This window comes from Choloepus didactylus, chromosome 11 (assembly GCF_015220235.1).
Source record: "Choloepus didactylus isolate mChoDid1 chromosome 11, mChoDid1.pri, whole genome shotgun sequence".
Classification (NCBI taxonomy): domain Eukaryota; kingdom Metazoa; phylum Chordata; class Mammalia; order Pilosa; family Megalonychidae; genus Choloepus; species Choloepus didactylus.
In genome coordinates, this window is record NC_051317.1 from 29,637,862 (window position 1) to 29,658,688 (window position 20,827).

The 20,827-nt window shown below is 46.0% G+C and overlaps 1 pseudogene; it reads right to left on the reverse strand.

The window, feature by feature from the left end:
• Positions 1–18,737: 18,737 nt before the first annotated feature.
• On the reverse strand, positions 18,738–19,344 carry LOC119505974 (annotated as a pseudogene).
• Between the last annotated feature and the right edge of the window lie 1,483 nt (positions 19,345–20,827).

Sequence of the window (20,827 nt, forward strand, 5' to 3'; positions counted from 1 at the left end):
TTAAATAAAAAACGAATATCCTCAGAGCACATTACAGATCCAGTCCCCACCATTACTTCTGTAGAATGGCTGATTCTGCCTCTTTTCTGCTCTCATCCTCCTTGAATGATGGCTTTCACCTTGTCACTTGCATCTGGTTTGGGGAGGAGTACAGGAATGCCTCCTGAGGTCCACAAGGTGCTTAGATTTGGGCCAAACATGGGAGGCGATGGCCCCGAAGTTCCTAGAGAGTCAGGGTGCTGTTTCCAAGGCCAATCCTTGTTCTGACTTGAGCTGAAGCAAACATCATCATAGACGGTGGCCCCTAGAGTCTTTCCAGCTGCCTTTGCTTGTCTGTCTTAGGAGAGGCCAGTCGGGCCGTCGATGGCAGAGCATCCCTTGTGCTTCCTCGACTTGCAGGGTGTGGGGGCGCGGCTGCCCGTGGGGACCCACCGTGGACTTACGCGGCTGACACGGAGCTTCCCGACCAGTGGACGAATAGTGCACACTGGGCATGATCTAAAGTCTTTTTAACTTCAGGATAAATGCTAGCCTGACTGGAGCTGTGTTCTAATGAACTACTTTAATCCTGAAGTTACTGACTGGATTAGAGAGATTTAAAAGGGCAGCCTTAAGGATATTCTTTAAAATGGCTTGCCTATAGCACAGCGGCCTCCCGATGACCTGGTTCTGTCCTGCCACTGGCTCTGCGCACCGTCTGATAGGTCTTGTTGAATTAAAGTCTTGCAAACCCTTTAGAAAATTCTGATGTTGTGCTCTTGTTTTCAAGGTCTTTGAAGATTGATGCTGCAATTATTTTTAATTCTGTTATTTCTGAAATTATATAAAATACATTCTTTGACTTTCTGACTACTGTAAAAATTCAAAATCCAATAAATAATACTCAAACAAAAATACCCATGAATTAGAAATAAGTATTAAAAACACACTTATTTACCTCATGTGTCAAAACTAGACAACAAACAAAACTTATGGAATTTGGAACTAAACAGTAACAGAAACGTTATACACTATCTGCTTAAGGTGCAGCTTAAGAGATTCCAATTGGGAACTTTATTATATTAAACCTGGATATTATAAAAAGAGGAAGATAGAAAATTAAAAATCCAAGAATATAACTCAAAAAGTTAGGGAAAAAATGGAGCAAAACTTAATGGAAGAAATGATAAAATAAGACTGGAAATTAGTAAAATAGACAATAAAGACCTAGAAAATGTCAAGATTAGCACAAAAATCTGTTTCTTTGAGAATAATCTTTGCACTTTGACCAGCATCAGGAAATACCAAAGAAATTAAAGATAAAGCAAACATAAATTAATATTAAGATCTTCCAAAAAACTGAAGAAGAGGGAACATTCCTTAATTCATGCTACAAGGTCAAAATCACCCTGATAACAAAGCCAGGTAAAGATACCACAAGGAAAAAAAAAACAAACTACAGACCAATATTGCTTATAAATATAGATGCAAAATTCCTCAATAAAATACTAGCAAACCAATCCAACAGCACGTTAAAAGAATTACACACCATGATCACATGGGATTTATCCCTGGTATGTAAGGTTGGTTCAACATAAGAAAATCAATTAATGTAATAAACTACATTAACAGAATGAAGGAAAAACCGCCATGATCATCTTAATTGATGCAGAAAAGGCATTTGACAAAATCCACCACCCTTTCATGATAAAAACATTTATAACACTGCAAGTAGAGGGGAGCTTTCTCATCACGATAAAGGGCCTACATGAAAAGCCCACAGTTCCACAGCTAACATACTACTTAATGGTAAAAGACTGAAAGTTTTCTCTCTAAAATCAGGAACAACACAAGGATGCTGTATTAGTTAGGGTTCTCTAGAGAAACAGAACCAACAAGAGATAGCTATAAATATAAGATTTTATAAAGGTGTCTCATGCAACTGTGGGGATGCATGAGTCCAGATTCCCTAGGGCAGGATGCACCAGTCCAAATTCTGTAGCGCAGGCAGCAAACTGGCAACTCTGATGAAGGTGTTCGATGAACTCCTCAGGAAATGCTTCACTGGCTAGCCGAAGAAGTGAAGGTCCTCCCTCTCGCCCCCTAAAAAGTCTTCAACTGATTGGATTAAATCCAGCTGACTGAATTCTCTCATTGTGGAAGACACACCCTTTGTTGATGTGATCAGTCACAAGTGCAGTCAATTGTTTATTAACCAGCCACAAATGTCCTTGCAGTAAAGGTTAGGCCATTGCTTGCTTGACCAGACACATGGGCACCACCACCTGGCCAAGTTGACACATGAATCTAACAATCACAGATGCCCACAGTCACCACTGTTATTCAACATTGTACTGGAAGTTCTTGCCACAGCAATTAGGTAAGAAAAGGAAATAAAAGGGATCCAAATTAGAAAAGAATAAGTAAAATTTTCCCTATTCGCAGATGATATCATCCTTCACACAGAAAATCCTGAAAAACCCACAACAAAGATCCTAGAGCTAATAAACGAGTTCAGCAAAGTGGCTGGGTACAAGACCAACATGCAAAATCAGTAGTGTTCCTGTTCACTAATAATGTGTAATCTGAGGAGAAAATCAAGAAAAGAATTCCATTCAAAATATTAACTAAAAGAATCAAATATCTAGGAATAAATCCAACCAAGTATGTAGAAGACTTGTACACAGAAAACTACAAAACATTGCTGAAAGAAATTGAAGAGGAACTAAATCAATGGAAGGACATTCTGTGTTCATGGATTAGAAGACTAAACATCATTAGATGTGAATACTACCCAAAACAATTTATAGATTCAATACAATCCCAGTCAAAATTCCAACAACCTTCTTTGCAAAATGGAAAAGTCAATCATCAAATTTATTTGGAACGGTAAGGGGGCCCTGAATGGCTAAAGCCATTTTGAAAAAGAGGAATGAAGTTGGAGGACTCACACTTCCCCATCTTAAAACTTATTTTAAAGACACAGTAATCAAAACAGCATGGTAGTGGCACAAGGACAGACAGTCTTTGGAAAGAAAGCATTGCCTCAATGGCGGCTTTGTTTGGACTTTTCCCAGACTCAAAACTGTGAGCTAATAAATCCTCATTTTTTAAGCCAACCCACTGCATGGTATTTGCTTAAGCAGCCAAGGGAACTAAAACAAATTCAAAAATGAATAATACAAAATAATAATAAATAAAATAAATATATAAATATATTAAATATATGTTGATGTATATGTATGTCTGTCTGTATGTATGTATATCTTGACCCAGTAGAGTTTCTCAGAAGAAGGCTGGTAAATATTAGAAAATCCTGGTTACGCTGTTATAATAATTCTATATTTTGAAACAACCTTAATTTCTATTAATAGGGCAATTGCTAAAGAAGTTGAGATGTATCCATGTAAAGGAATTTTATGGAGCAGTTAAGATGAATAAATTATATTTATATAAATCACATAGATGTATCCTTCTAAAAAGTAACTTTGAATGGAAGAAAACAGTCATCTGAGAAAAAAACATGCTGCAGAAGAAAGCATTTGTATAAATTTAATATCACACAAAATCACTGTCTTTTTCATGTTCACAAACATAAGAAATAAAAAATTAAATGTCAGAACGATAAGCATAAATTTCAGAAGAGTGGTGATTTAAAAGTAACATCAGAGAGCAGTTACAAAAGCTGATATTACAAACTGTATATTTTTAAAGGTTGGAAACAATTACGGTAAACAATCAACATTTCAATGTTTCTTATCAGGGTAATGCGTGAGTGGTTACTTTATTTTTCTATTTTGGCATATTTAAAATATTTCAACACTAAAGAGGGAGAGAAATAGTAAAAGTTCGATTGGGCCAACCCTTCTCTCCTTCTGTAATGGGGAAAGTATTCAGGCTGATTCCAAATCCTTGGGCATGTATGTGGCTGTCCTCAGGGTATGTATAACAAATGGTGGGAAGTGGCTCCGCAGTGATTTCGACCCGACATGTTCCTGTCACATCGTATTCTTCTTCCTGGGACTTGGACAGAGATGCTTCACAAACGTCCATGGGGTGATTGATTTTCTGGGCACTGCTGACTTTGGATAGAAAAATGACTTTTTCTGAGCTGCAGAGTATACAATCGGTGTATCCTGTGCCTCATGCTTTCTTCCCTCATCCTCAAATGCTAACCTCAGGAAAAGTCTAGATGAAGGTTGGAGCTTTTAGGTTTCTGTCCCTGCCCTGCTTCACTTTAAAAATTGGAATCCCATCTCCACTTCTTGGCACTGTGGCGTTGTCCCTGCCAAAGGCCCAAAGGAAATGAAAAACAGTACAGGGGTGGCATGGGGCTCGGGGCTTCAGGCTGTTTTTAAAAGCCTCTTTCATGGGGTCTCCCCTGTGTTGTCACTTTTTTCTGTTTCATTGACAATGACCTGATTATCCTGACTCCACTGTTTAGGTCTTCTATTTACATAAAGAAAAAACAAATATACGATTATAAATACGCAACCATGTCCCAGCTTTCTGAAAGACTTTCTGCAAAGATTTCCGTGTTTCTAAACCATGAGCAAAACTATCTAATTGACAAGTTGTCATGATTATATGGTTGACAAGAGAGAAATTATTTTTAAAATATAATTAAAAAGGTTCTTTTCAACTTTGGATGACAAGTTCCTGGAGACTGTGAAGAAAATCTTGTCAGAAGGAAACATGAGATGCTTTTCTTTTAAGAACACGGACTAAAGTATATCTACACTTCAAATAGGAAAACATTTTTGCAAGTGACAACATGAATGAATTAAAACAACTCTTGGGCAATTAGGAAGCCACTTGTTGATTCAGTGTTATGCGTAGGCAGATGTTGATTTTTTTTTTTTTTACAAAGCAATTATATCATGCTGGTAACTTTAATTTTGTCATCTCAGTTGTTGAGAACTTCATTATTATTTCTTTCACTCTTGTGCACTGTAATTGTATTAGCCCCAGTAAAACATTAAGATGAGTTGTAAAAGCCAACTGCAAAATCAAAAGTTGTATCTTTCTTCTTATGGGATCAATGATGATGACTAAATGTGGATTATTTAATACTGAGTGGCTTAGGTTGGATTCCTTCAGGGGTTTGCAGGAAGGCCGCGGTGGTGAAAATGAAGGCTGGTGCTGGCTGGGAGGAATCCTGAGGCCACTCGGTCTGCCAAGGTGCGCCACTGGCCTGTCTCACCCTCCCCTACCTGTGCAGGGGAGATAGAGCAGAAGCGCAGGTTAGGACCTGAAAGGTGATGAACCACACCTGGCAGGGTGGAACCAGGGGACACTGATGGAGGTCATGGTCATCCTGGTGTGCAAACTGGTCGTCAAACCAGGGTGTAGGGGTGAGAGGCCAGGCCCAAGCCCTCCTGATCAAGGCCCACCCTAGGATGGTGTGAGGCAAGTGGTGGCTCCAGGTGGTGGCTCCAGGTAGTAGCACCTGGATCTTCTTGGAGTCAGGTTGCTTGAGAATACAGCTCAAAGTGGGTGGTAAAGCCCACTCTTGGTACCCAAAACTGTCACAGCCCAGCAAACTAGGGCCATTTATATGCCAGGCTGATAAGACAAATAACATCCAATGGGTTGGCTCCAACAGTGAGAATTTATTGTCTCATGAGATCAGAAGCTAGAAGTCCAAAATCAAGCCATCACTGAAACCATGCTTTCTCCCCAAAGACTGTGGCATTCTGCTGCGGACTTGATGGCAATTCTGGTTTGTTGGCTTTCCCATTACATGGCGATGTTCCTCTCCTTTCTCTTCTAGGTGTCCTGTGATTTCCTGCTTCTCCTTGGGGCCTCCAGTAATCTGGATTAAAGCCTTACCCTGATTCACTTGGGCCACCCCTTAACTAAGAATACCTCTTCAAGAAGTCCTTTTTACCATGGGTTCTTACCCACAGGAACACAAGCAATTTAAGAACATGCTCTCTGTGAGGTATACAACCCAAACTACCACAGTCCATCCTCTGGTCCCCAAAAGGATGTGTTCCTCCCACATGCAAAATACATTAACCCATCCCCATCACATCATCCCAAAAGCCTTAAGCCATTTCAGTAACAAGTCTATGTACAAAGTTACATCAAAATCAGTTACGGGAATGGTCCATCCTAGGGAAAAATTTCTGTATCTTTGGACCTGTGAAATCTAGAACACTAATTATTTGCTTCCAAAATACAATGGTAGGAAAGGCATGGAGGGGCATTCCCATACCAGAAGGGAGAAACTAGAAGGAAAACAGGGCTCATAGGCCCCAAGCAAGTGTGAGACCCAGCAGGGTGAACTCCATTAGATTTCAAATTCTGAGAGTCATCTCCAGTCAGCGATTTGTCTTCCAGTCCCACTGGAATGGCAGCCCCACCTTTTCCAAGCTTAGGGCAGTGGTCATGCTCTCCCTGAACACTGGGGCTTCAGCTCTGTCCTCTGCAAACACTGGAGTGGTGGCTTTGCTCTGCCTGAAACCTGGGGTGTTGGGCCCCAAGTATATCTCTTTGGTCCCAGGCTTTAGCTTCTATATTTCTGCCCTTAGAGTCATTTTTTCCTTCAATTCATCCCATCTCTGTCCCTTTCAGTCCAGGCTAGCAGTGCCTCTGTTGACACCGAATTCTACAAATCATTGTTAGTTTCCAAGCAGTTGAAGGCTGTACCAACCACCAGACAAAAGGATTTTCCACAGATCTTCCTTAGGTAGCTGCATTTCCAACCCTGACTTCCTCTGCGGTGGCTGACTGTACCCCTGGTCAGCCACACCCTTGTTAGCAAGGGGTTGTTCCCTTCAGCCTTCCCCTGGAGCCCTGTTCTCTGGGACTCACTTTCTGGGAGCTCGGGGAGGTCCTGATGGAGCGGCCCCTGGCCCTGGCCTCAGAGCACGCTATCTGGACAGGCTGAGAATTTTCCTTTCAAGTCAATGGCTGGTTTCTTGGTGCTTAATAGTTAAATCCTCAATTTATCTTTTTCCTCTCTCATTTCACTCTAAGCAGCAAGAAGAAACCAGGCTGTGCCTGGGGAACACAGGTTCAGGGTAAAACAGACACTTTCAGCACACGATCATTTTATTGTAGAGAATCAAGTCCAGAAAGGGTAAACTTCCTTGTCGGTTACACAGCACAAAGAATCCAAAAAAGCAGGGGAAGAGGACCCGTTATGGCCTGTCTCCTGGGATGGCCCCAAACTGCTCTGGGTTGGGGTTGGGTTCGGTAGATGGCAGCTCAGCGCGTCCCACCACCCACCCGAGAGGAGAGACAATCCGACTGCTCAGGTGTGGCTTCTACCCGCCTCAGGGGAAGGGGGCCTTGCACTGAGGATTCCTGCTTTGCTAAGCATCTGGGGCTGCTTGTCCCTTGTTCTGGGTTTAAGCTCTGTCTGGGCCTTTCCATCAGACTTAACATCTTCCCCAGGTTGTGGGGTGGCGCACAGCAGAAAAGGAGGCGGGAGTAGCACAAGGCCAGAGGAGGCCACTCAGCATTTCCTTAGACAAGGAGGTTGGGGTAGGCGAGAGCTGGGTGATGGCCCTAAGAGGTGTGTGCTGTTTCCCTAACAGCATCTCCTACACTTAGCTTAGAAATTTCTGCAGGTAAATGTCCAAGTTCATTGCTTACAAGTTCTGACTTCCAGCCGACATCAGAACACACTTTAACTAAGTTTTCTGCCATTTTATAATGGGGATTGCCTTCCAGTTTCCCATAACATTCATCATTCCCTTATAAGAACTTTGATGTCCATATTTCTACCAACAGTCTCTTCAAAGCAATCTAGGCTTTTTTTTACCCAGAACCTTAAAATTTGTCTAGCCTCTACTCATTATCCAAGTTTTAAAGCTGCTTCCACATTTTAGGTATTTGTCATAGCAGAATCCCGCTTTCTGGCACCCAGAACGGTCATAACACAGGACCATGTAACAGTCGTTGGTTTTCTGTGAGGGACAGCATCCCATCCTCACTGGACATCGTCTCCCGCCTGGAGCCTCAGCCACACCTGTAGGAGACCGGTCCACTATTCTACCCGCCTGCTGATTTCTGCACGGTGGTGTGTGGTGGCACCAGTGGATCCCATGAGCCAGTTCTACTGCCACACCTCCTTTATCATAATGTGGGTTCCTTGGTCTGAGGTGACGTCATGCGGCATTCCATGTGAGTGAATCCCTTTGTGAGCCTCCGGATAGTGTGCCGGCTGAGGCCCTGGGGGCAGGAAAGGCAAACCCATGCCCCATGTGTCGAAACCAGGCGGGATGAATTGCTGTCTTTTCCAGGATGGCAGGGGTGGGATGCAATCAGCTTTCCCTCATGTGGCATCAGACTCTGTTGCTGGCGCTTCAGACATCCAGCAGTGGCAGTGGCTGCACGAGCCTTGGTGAGAAGGTGTGTGTGCCCTTGGGTCCATGCCTAGCCCCCATCTCTGCTGACACGGATATTCCGTTCTTGAGACCACTGCACACGTGCTGGGATGCCGAGGGTGGGGCTGGCTGAGCCACCCTGCCCACGTATGTGGTTCTCTGAGGCCTCTTCCCTGGTGGCTGCTTTCCAGGATGCAATCACAGGTGGTGAAAAGATCTTCACAATCTTTGCCCACGCTTTTTATGCTGGGTAATTATTTCAATCGAGTCCTGTGCTGATCTTCAGCTCTGCCCTCAGGCTGCTGGAGATGGGGATCTCTTTAAAGGCTGCCAAGAAGGCTCTCTCATTCTCATACTTTATTTTAAATCGGTGACTGTTTTCTCTCTTCAAAGTCTCAGTGGAAGTGAGCAATAGCTACCCAATTCCACAGTCTTCAAAATAAAGACCTCTCTCTTAGCTCACCATAGCCAAAGTATTGCACAAATCAGAGCACTCCTCTCCACCCATATCTCATCCCAGTTTACTAGAGGTGAAGGTCTTAGCAATTTTGTTGCTTCTACTTGTCAGGGGCTCTCAACACACTCCCTCTCATCATGATGGCTCATTGTTGAGAACTGGATGGTGAGTAGGCAAACCACAGGCTCCGGTACTTTAGATTTGCTTCCTCGGTCCAGTCCTGGTACCAGGCGGGTCTGGAGATCAGAAACTGAGGCAGAGATTCAGGTGCACGTAATTCTAGAGGCCTCACCGCTCAGGATTAACCTATAGAAGAAAACGTGACTTAGGGCAAGGAAGACCAAAGCTGAGCAAGAATGTGATCTCAGGAAGCGTCTGGCCTTGATCCACAGAGAGGGGGCTTGAAGCCAAGTCACACCACCGAGGGGCTCCCCCTTGGAGGCAGGGGGCCAGTCTTTTGTAGCCCAAGTCAGTGAGCCATGGGTCGTGGGCCACAGAGTTGGGGTACATCGTTTCCTGGGTGGGGTGCTGTGCCAGTTTGAATGTATGGTGTCCCCCAAATGCCATTGTCTTTGTAGTTTTGTGGGGCGGATGTTTTGGTGCTGGTTAGATTTGCTTGGAATGTGCCCCATCCAGCTGTGGGTGATGATTTTGATGAGATGTTCCCATGGAGGTGTGGCCCCGCCCATTTAGGGTGGGCCTTGATCAGTGGAGCTATATAAATGGGCTGACTCAAGGAGAGGGAACTGAGTGCAGCTGGGAGTGATGTTTTGAGGAGGAGCAAGCTTGCTAGAGAGGAGCGTCCTGGGAGAAAGCCGTTTTGAGGCTGGAGCTTTGGAGCAGACGCCGGCTGCCTACCCAGCTAACAGGGGTTTTCCGGACGCCATTGGCCATCCTCTGGTGAAGGTGCCCGGTTGCTGATGTGTTGCCTTGGACACTTTGTGGCCTTAAGACTGTAACTGTGTAGTGAAATAAACTCCCGTTTTATAAAAGCCAATCCATCTCTGGTGTTTTGCATTCTGCAGCATTAGCAAACTAGAACAGGTGCCATCGGCAGCTGGGGGAGGTGGCAGCCTGTGAAGGGCATCTGGGTGGATGCACCAGTGCAGCCGCATCACCTTTAATGCAGGTTCCAGTTCCAGCTCCACCTCTGACTGGCTGTGTGAGCGCTGGTCCCATCAGGTCAGCTCTTTGCCCAAGTTTCCTTATCCATAAAACACCTCATAATAAATTCTCAGTAATGTCAGCTTTTATTACTGTTATTTGGTTGTGTTGCCATTGTTTCCAGTCACTATTCACTTTGCAAAAACTCCACTTTATGCAAAATGTTGAGTGTGAACCATTCTCATGGGGCAAAAATAGATAAGTTTTCACTATGTGCTGTTGAATATTTAGATGCACAATTAACAGCTGCAAGGTCATTTCTCAAATGCCCCATATTCATTTGTTCTTATAAGATGACACAGTTGCTCAACACTCATGCTGGGTAAAATAATTAATAGCCTGTTGAATGAAAGTTCTCATTAGCCAAACATAAGAGCTAAATGTGAGGCACCCCACCACTTCTGGTTTGTGTTTTGGGAGAGCTTGTACCCTGCCCAGGCCCATTCCTGACTCAGTGTAAGACCTTGAGAGACGGCAGCCGCCTCTGCCACCCTGCAGCCTTCATGTTAAGGATGGAAGGAAACTACATCTGTGTATTATCTTCACCTGGGACTGGTTGGCTGCAACAAACAGAAACCCATTCAATCTCGCTCCAGAAAAGGGGGGTTAGTTTACCTTTACTGATTTCATCAAATCTGAGGAATGGCTTGAAAATCATCTCTGAGAAGCTGGGAGTGAAGGTGTCTCCAGGACTTTCCCATCAGGAACTTTTGTAGAGTTCTTCACCAAAAGGATTCACGTTCTAACTCTCTCAGCTTCTGTCTCTTAGTTCAAATCCCCAAATCAGAACATGGTTGGCTGCTGACCAGACAATGCACTGCTCTTTGTGCGGCATCTGCCCACCCCGGTCCATCGGCTGCAGCCAGTGGAGGGTCACCCAGGCCAGGTCTGGGCTGTCCCGCTCAGGTCTGTGAATGGGGTCATCTGAACTAGGATGGGATAAACAGCTGATTAAAGCTCTGCTTTGAGTGTGTGCCGTGTGCCATCCATTGAGCTGTCTGCTTTCTTCTTGCTAACCTTGTTCACAGATATGATGCCTTCATCCTTCAGAGGAGGAGACCGAGAAAGAGCAGGTAAACTTCCTAAGAGGCTGCTGTTGGTAATGCAGAGCTAGGGTAGTGCTACCTGATTTCCTGCAGGTTCTGCAGATGAGAGAGAACTTTTCCAATGTAGCTCTTCTAAGGTTTCCCCGAGCTGGTTCCCTCTGAGGAGGGTGTCACTGTCTCGGGGCACAGAAACAAGAGGGACAAAGGAGAACAACGTATCTGTCCTTTTCATTTGATTTTAAGGAGGTGTTTATTTTGGGAGAGAGAAGCTAAGTGGGCTGAAAAGACACGTTGATACAGAGAAGAATCTTCATGCCACTTGATCATTTTCAGGTGATCGACTCCTGTGACGTGATGGTAGATTCTCATCACACTGGCCTATGTGAACGGGGGAATTTCAGATTGGATTTTCCCTCAGGAGGCCTGGGGAGCCTGCCTTCCAGTTATGAGGAGTGTTGGTCCAAGACAATACCCAGAATACATTGTAATAATGCTCCATTTCTTACTCTGTGTCTCATTGAAGCCCAACTTTCATTCTTGAGACAGACGTCCCCTGAGGACAGAAAATGATTCAGCTTTATCCTGGGGTAAAACTAGAGCCCAGAAGTTCAAAAGCTAGGAAGTGGCACAGTTGTCAACAACTCTTCAATTAATTAATCCATGGGTGGCTCCCTGGGCCACTCGTATTCCCAACACTCGATGCCTCCAATCTTGTGGTTATTCTGGAATGCTGCTGGGAAAAGTAGTTTTTTTGGTCATCCTGTTAAATTTGTGTACTGTCTAGGGGTCTCTTCAGCTCTATGGGGTTTTTCTGTCAATCTCAACATAGTTGGTTTGCAGCTTCCAGAAATTCCTCAATGTTTAGATTTGCTGATGAAACCATTTCATTTTCCATTACTGATATGCATTTATCCTCACTTTCAGTATTTCTTCTTTGGTTCAGCAGGATTTTGGTAGAGGCCAGGATAGATGTGTGTGCTCTTCCATCTTGAGGAGGAAGTCCTGGACCTCAGTCTACATTATTGATAAATGCGTGAAACAGAGCTTGGCTCGTCAGTATTTTCTGACTCTTCTGTTTTTATCTTCCGTTGTGATCTTAATAGAGATTTTTTGGTTTTAGTTCTGGCCTTAGGTATTGGAGGTCCTTGTCACTTTCATGATGCCTTTTCCAACAGTGGAACATCACAGACACAGCCTTTGGAAAAATGTGACATGAATTTTTGATAGATGTTCTTCTCTTTTCATCTTTTTTTGATCAATGCATTTCTTAGTTCTGATTAATAAAGGTTTCCAGAAGAGAAGTAGATTCTGTTGCAGGCAAATTGATTAGAAAACGCTATCTGTCTTTTCTATGCAAGAAACCTGTACCTACTGAGGACATGTACCTATAGAGTCCCCTTTGGAAGTGCTCTCTGGACTAGGAATCAGTGACCCCTTTGCATGTGAGAATGCTGAGTTATTTACTTAGATGCCAGGTGATGAGCATTTAGACAAAGCCTAGGCCTGTCTTTGAGTCAACAGTAAATTTTATATGAGAAGACTGCTAGAAAATCAAGTGTGATCTCAAACTTCAAGAAGTGATGCATAAAGGACTTGGAACATTTTGCTCCATTTTAGGCACTGCAGTTGCGTGTGTGTGTGTGTGTGTGTGTGTGTGTGTGTGTGTTAACACATTATTATAAGGCAAATGCTGAGTGAGCACTACCCAAATTGATCAATAGAACCTTGTCATTTCTTCCCTGAAGCTTCTCTATTCTAATCACAAACCTTCCCTCCCTTCAAAAGAAGTTGCTTTCTTGATTTTTTTGATTTTTATAATAATCAGTTCCTTGCATTTCTCCAGTTCATCACCTATGTGCATCCTTAGAAACCGCAGACTTTTCTTGATATATATTTTAAGTTTCTCTTAATCTTCTGTCTTTGCCATCATCTCTTTTGTTCTTTACAATATATCTGCTGAAACATCCACAGTCTGGAGTTTGGAATTGCGTTCTTTTGGAGCAGGTGAATATGATCCTCTGTCCTTTGTATTCCCAGTGAATTGTTAACTAAATCCAGAGATTGTCTGAATCCTTATGGCAGGATAATGGCCCCCAAAGATGTCCACTTGAATGTTACCTAACGTGGCGAAAGGGCCGTTGCTGATTTAAGTCAGAACTTGAGATGAGGGGATAATCTTGGATTATCCGGGTGGACCCTCAATTTTAGCATAACAGTCTTTCTAAGAGGGAGAAAGGAGGGTCAGAGTCAGAGAAGGAGAACAACGGTGGAAGCAGAGGAAGGAGTGATGTGACGTGGCCACCAGCCAAGGGATGAGGGCAGCCCCTGGAAGCTGCAAGAGGTGAGGACGGAACACAGCTCTGCTGACACCTTATTTTTAGCACTGTAAAATCCATTTTGGACTTCTGACCTTGACAACTGTAAGACAACACATTTTAAGACTCTTAGTTTATTACACTTGGTTTAACAGGAATGGGAAATTAATCTGCTCTCTTTGGCAAGAGCATGGGTGACAGTGTGTTCTGTCCACAGGAGGCACATAAGGTCTGACCGTCCCTCCTTCTGGGATGTTAGCCGCTAGTGACGTTCAGTGCCGACATCACTAATTCACTGAGGTTGCAGAAGGTGAGCTTCTCTTTCCATCACTTCTTGTTGATTTATTAGTTGGGATGCTGCTATAACGAGATGTTTCAACATGGTACCACTCACCACGCACATGGGAAAGGAAGGGTAAATGCTTTCTCTTCCCTCTTTGCTTGCCCTGACTTGAGATAAAGAATTGATTCCCTTTCAGCCTCTGTAGATGACCAAATTTTGTTTCTTAAAGAATGATCTGTGAAGGGTTCAGTCCGTTACAATCGAAACCTTCACTGAAGCTCAGTTTGTCTCTTCTGTGGCCACTGGGGACTCCCAGGTGGGCTTCTGAGCCCCTTGGATGACCCTAGCTGTTTTGAACACTTCCCTGCTTTCCAGACGAACAAGATGTCCCAGGCCCAAGAAGTCTTGCTTTCTTTTAGTGGGAAATGAAATTTCCAAACCACAGTCAAAACATTGGTGGACAAAGCCTATTTTTCTGAGGTCTCTTGTATATTCTTGCACATGATTTAATTGATTTTACACATAAAAATGACTTTCAAACTTTATTTCTTATAGAAATAATTATTAGCAATTCATTTAATATAAATAAAAATGTAATCAAGTTTTAATTTACCTAGAGAAAAACATTGGTTCAACGTGTATTGATGAAGTATTAAATGTAGTCAAAATTTGAATAGTAAGTTTTTGATATTCTGTGTACACCACTTGGTATTCTAAGAGTAAGAATCTATGTCTTCTCAAACATAGTTTTGCAACAGTCTTCTGATATGTCCATCTCACTTACATATTCTGCCTGCTGATAAAAACTTTACATCTCTAACACAACTTTAACAATATGTATTCCTTACTCAATACACCGTCTCCCCAGCTAAAGTCTAAATATCTCAGTTGGCCTTCAGGTAGCAAACCCTCCTTCCTCCGTCCTGGTTGACTTTATTTTCAATTATTCTATTTCTCACCATTAATTCTAAGGCATCTCTCAAACTTTGCACACTCATTGACCAGCTATCCTCTGATGCTAGTTTGGTGTTCGGCATATGGAAATTTAAAACAACTACTTATTATCTGTGCCAACCAGGCCGATTTATTAGCATGGCGGAGTTCATTTTCCTCCACCAGGGATAGTCTCACCTCTATCCAAGCCCGCTGTCAGGACTGAATCATCAGATTTGCATCGAGCACAGCGCTTGGCACAAAGGAGGCCCGAGCTGGCACTCACACCAGCATCATGCCTTTCTCAGACACTTGGAATCTCGCCCACGTCGCCTCCATGACTCCAGCTCCCACCCATTTTCCAGGTCCGGCCGAGCACTCACTGTTTCCTGAGCAGGTGTGGCTCTGCTCAGTCCAGAATGGTCTGCCTGGTAGTTTGGCTTGTCGTGTTTGTTCCTTGCCCCAGGATGTAGCTACGGCATGATTTAATACTTGCATTTTAAATTATCTTCTCACACACGCTCTCCTTCCCTCTGCCCTATTGTAGCTGTCTTTGAGGAAAAGGAAGGATTTGCCTTTGCTGAGGGCTGCCTTGGAGTTGGTGGTGTGGGAAGGGCCCGTGGAGAGATGGGAGCTTAGAGGGCGGTGGATGAAGCGGGTAATGAGCATGGAAACACATGCTGTGCACACACAGACACACAGACATACAGGGACACAGGGACACACAGACACGCAGACATGCAGACAAACAGGGACACACAGACACACAGACATACATGGACACAGAGACATAGGGACCCACAGACACACAGGGACACATAGACATGCAGACACACAGGGACACATAGGGACACAGACATGCAGACACACAGACAGACAGACACAGGGACTCACAGGGAAACAGACATACAGACACACAGACACACAGACACAGGAACACACAGGGACACAAAGACACACGGACACACAGGAACACACAGACACACAGACACATGGACACAGACACACAGGGACACAGGGACACACAGACATGCAGACATGCAGACAAACAGGGACACACAGACACAGACATACATGGACACAGAGACATAGGGACACACAGACACACAGGGACACACAGGCACACAGACATATGGACACAGACACACAGGGACACACAGACATGCAGACATGCAGACATGTAGACACACAGACACACAGACATGCAGACACACAGGGACACAGGGACACACAGACAGATGGACACAGACACACAGGGACACACAGACATGCAGACATGCAGACACACAGGGACACAGGGACACAGAAAGACAGACACATGCCCACACATAGGCACACAGAGATGCATGAAGACAAACGGATATAGAGACCCACATATGGGGACAGACAGACACATGCAAAGACTGCCGCAGGCACCTGCACTCGCCCATGATAATTTCTGTCCTCTCGAGCGGGCTGCAGAAGCTGAGTGAGTCCACGATGGGCAGTGCCTTTGTGTGGGGGGTGCTGGTGCTCCGGGGGTGCGGGCCCTGCTATGTGTGTGCCGGCCTGGGTGGGGCCCAGGGAGGCCTGGCACTGGCTGAGCGGAAGGGGCGTGGGTCAGCGGGGCAGGGAGCTGGGGTGGCCTTGTGAAGATGCTCTGTGACCAGCGTTGGGGCGTCTGATGGTGGGTGGCCGTGAGGCTTGGGACCCGGGAATTCTGGACGAGCCGCGGCATTTTGGGCTGAGTAGGTGCCGAGTGACGCGGCTACCCGAGGTGGAAACCCTCCCGCGCGTTAGTCGACTGCAGTTGACAAACAGGTGTGGCCGCAGGTGACCTAAGCTCTTTATATGTTACCCGTGAGCAATGGGGGCTCGGAGAGGCCGGCGGGCCCCGTGTGCACAGCTCAAGGTCACGAGGGGCTTGCTCTTGGGGACCTCCAGGTGCCTGAGCTCCCCCTGGACAGGAGCCAGGAGTTTGGTTTGTGTCTTATCCCTGCCCCATCCTGCTGCTCACCTGCTGCTTGGAAGAGTGTGTAGGAGGACGTGGAATCAGCGTGTTCTCTCTCCGCTTGCGTTCCCTGGGACGCTTCTCTGTTTCAGGTCGTCTCATCTCTCTGCCCTTTGCTTTCTTTGGCCGACCCCATATGCCACTGCCGTGTACAAGGAATTCACCCTGTGTCCTCTTTCCTAAGACGGGTTTTACCCAGGACCTCGTCTCCCTGACCGGAGCCTGCTGCTCTGTGGGAAGCAGGTTAGATGGGAGGTGGGGCCGGTGGGGCAGGGAGAGGAATGAAAGAAGACACAGAGGTTCAGGGAGCCCTTTTCCTCCAGGCTGGGAGGTGCCTGCAGCCTCAGATGTGATTTGGGGTGCGGGTGGGAGTGGGGGGCTGGCAGAGCGGGGGTCCCCAGGGCTGGCTCTCTCCCTGGGGCACCCCTGACCTCCAGCCTGGAGTCTGCCATCATCATCATCGTGAGGGGAGACACATGTCACGTGCACGTCCAGTGTTTCTTCTCAGTTAATTCTTTGTTTCCAAGTGGGTTTTACCACCAGCTCCATTGCAGACATGAAGTGATTTGACATCCTAGAAATATTATTTGGACTTGGGGGTCTGAGAATGGACAATTTTGTCGTCTAATTATAACAATGTCCTCCTGCGTGAGCTCTGGGGACAGGGGTCATGTGACCAGGGATTCGTGCACCCAGACGTGGCTGTCGAGTCCGTTTCACTCCATCGGCTTTGTCGGCCGCCTGCCTAGAGGTCTCAACTTCCTGGGTGACCCACCACCTTTTAACTGTGAGCAGTTTATTTATGAGTGCATTTGCATATACTTTGAGGGTTATAACTATTTATATAATTTATATTTTATTTCAGAAACATAGTAGCCAATTAAACTGTCTTCAGTATCAGATTCTCTGAGAAAGACATAAACAGTGACATTTTCCCTTATGCTCCATGAGTTACTTTAAAAATAATTACGGCACTGAAGTGTTTGCTAATAATATGTTAGGTAGTATAATGACTGCTTTTCCAAAGAGTTTCTCTGCTAGTAAAGTTATTTTTTACTTTAAGTTTAAAGATAATTTTTTTTTTCTCATTTTGGCTTATAAATACCAAGAATAATCAAGACGGGATAAAGCAAACTTTTTTTAATAGTTGATATTTTTTATTATTTACAACAATGAAAAAATGGAAATGACCAAAATAGCAAAGGTTAAAAGGACAGAGTTATACCCACTTGGTGGTATTTTTGCAATTCCTGAATTTTTAAAATGAGTGTTTATAACTGGGATAGTCTTGTGCTATAACATGAAGCAAAACCACAATTTCACATGCAGTATAACATGGGCGTTTAAAAGGAGACTGAAGGCTACACAAAACATTTTGTTATTGACTTTGAGTGGTAGAAGTATAACAGTTATGCCTTCCTTCCTCCTTGTTGCCCACTTTCTATAGTAAACATACACCATTAATTAGAGGGGAGGGGGCACAGTTTAGTGGTTTTAGCCTGGAAAATAACGCCCCAGCATATGGACATCTGGCTTCATTTTGCTGCAGAGCCTTCGGAAAGCGAGCACTTTCAGACCTCTGGGTGGTGAACACAGTCCCAGCAGGGGTGCTGCGCTCATCTGGATGTCGTCCCTGTCCAGCCTGTGTGCAACGACCCCGCTGGAGGGACGGAGACCCCACAAGTGGGAGTCCCTTCTGACTGCCTGGGAGCCTCCTGCTGTGCCGGGACCCTTGCTGGGGCTTGGCATTTGCTCAGGGCTGTTGAGTTTTCAGAGCACTCTGATATTTGTTGTGGATCCTTACACCCATCCCAAGGGACAGGTGGGACTCTCTGTTTTATGAGGTGAAAACCAATGTTCAGAGAGAGTCAATAACCTGCCCTGGGCAGGCAGTGAGCACTGACTGCTGCCAAGGCTTCTCACGCCAAATCCTGGGCTCCCCCAGCCACAGCTCTGGCTCTGATTTCCCGGCCGTGTGCTGTGTAGGGAAACTTGACGTATCTTCCTCCATGAACTGTTATTATTTGACTTAACATCATACACAAGTGAGGTTAAGGATTTGGATTTATGGTCTTTTTCTCAACCTGGCTACTAGCTTCTGCTTCATGAATTTCCTCATCCCAGAGACAAGTTCCCAGGGGTCCTGGCAAAGACTCCGGCTGTCCGATCCCCTTCTTCAGCTTTGCCTGCACCCTGTCTTCCCAGCAGAGATCTAGGTAAGCCAGAGCAACTCAGAAGCCCGGCTCCCAGGTGTTCCCTTGAGTGTGTCTAAGATCCCAAACACCTGCACAAAACGCTCTGTCTGGGATGTGTCTGCAGCTCAGGGTGAGGTAGAAGGAATGTTTCCTGCTGCACTGCTAGATTCGCAGGAACACATCCAGAGGCCGGTCCCTGCTTTCCATCAGGAGGATGATGATGGCCACAGGGCAGTAGGTAAATGCCACCAGCCCCAGAAGGTCAGGTGGGCCACCCCCAGCACAGCGCCCAGCTCATCGGGTATAGGATTCCCACCAGCCTCCGGAAGAAATGGCTCCTCCAGCACAGCACGGCCAGGGCGAGACCCGCTGTCCCAGCCACAAGCCTGGGGGGTCGAGTGTCCAGAGGCCCTGGGAGTGCCTGTAGAAGCTGGCAGGGCCACCACTGTCAGGGCTGCCTGTGCCACCTTCAGCCGAGACACGTACCCGCAGGCTCTGATGGCACCAAACATGCAGACTGTCGTACTTTCTCTTCCTCTGGGTCTGCCGGATTTTCCTTCAAGGTGGGTGACCTGGTCCCCAGGTAGCTCCTGGGATTCCACTCCCTGCAGCACCACGGCCCATGGAGAGGCCGCCCCTGCATCCAGGGTACAGCTCAGAGAGGTGCAGCCGTGGCCCACCTGTGACCGGAGGGCTGAAACAGTCTTCTAGATTTAAAAATTCTGGCTTCCGTAGTCTTCCTCTGGTCCAGAAAGGGGAAGAGCAGCAGCCTGTTCTCAAGGTCACAGCCTCCATCACCCTTCCCCACTGTCCTGCTTGTCGAGGAAGGGATCTCTGTATCACTTGCTTCTCTCTGCCACGTAGCAGCTCCGTGACTCAGCATCTTGCGTTTTCAGTCTCCTCGTGGGGAATTGGCAGTAATGAGAGCTAATTCACAAGCCCCCACGTGGGCCTTGCTCCCACACGCATCAACGGCTCCCATCTTGTCAGGCAGCTTCTGGGTCCCATTCTGTGAACACGTGGGCTCGGTCTTCCTCGTGCCCCTTGAGCCCACATCCATCCCATCCTCAGCCAGTTAACCTGAACGTGATCTTCAGAAGGCAGCTGAAGCCCCAGCTCCTGCAGGAGCCTCCCCTAGGGAGACCTCACCCTGCACCCGCCAGGCCTGGCTTAAGGAGCCTTGAACAGTGCACAACCTTATCAACCACACCGCGCCCTGTGCACTGTGGCGGTGCACATCCTTGTCTATCCTCACAGCTGCTCTGGAAGGTTCTCAAAAGCAGGCCTTTGATATGTAGACTTCGTAGACCCAGGATGTGCTCGTGGCAGGACACAATCGATGCTTTCTCAGTGAGTGAATGAGGGGGTGAACTTGTCGCTGATGGAACAGAGTATGTGATCTTAGCATCCAGATCATGTCAATTTTCATCCTTCAGGGCTTTTGGAAAACCAAGCATGTACTTGAGAATGAAGGAGTCCTTGCCAGATCAGTCCTCACATCATCTGCCTGAAGACTTTTTGAAACAAGCTGTACTGCGGTGGGTTGAATGATGCTCCTCAAAAAGATATGCCCAGGTCCTCACCCCCGGGCCTGTGAATGGACCTTCCGGTGACACTTGCTTGGAGAAAGGGTCTTTGAAAATGTAAGGAAGTTAAGGATCTTGAGTTGAGCTTGTCTTGGATTACCTGGGAGGGCCCTAAACCCAGTGACAAGTGTCCTTAGAGGAGATGGAAGAGTCAGAAGCAGAGACTGCAGATATGGCCACAAGCCAAGGGGACCTAGAGCCACAGGAGCTGGACGAGGTAGAAGGGCTCCCTTAGAGCCTTTGGAGGAGATGCAGCCCTCCTGACACCTTGGTTGACTTCTGGCCTCCAGAACGCTGAGAGAATAAATTTCTGTTGTTTTAAGGCACCCAGTTTGTAGTGAATTTCATAGCAGCTACAGGAAACTAGTGAGGGCACCAAATCACATTTGAGGCAGGTACGGCCCCTGGGCTTGGATGGCGACAACATCCCTGGCCAAGCCCCGCTCTGCCCTGGGCTCCCATCAGAGCCAAGCCGCACTAGCTGGTGGGTTCCCGAAACACTTCCACTGGCTGGTTGGAAACTGTCTGCTGAAATCAAGC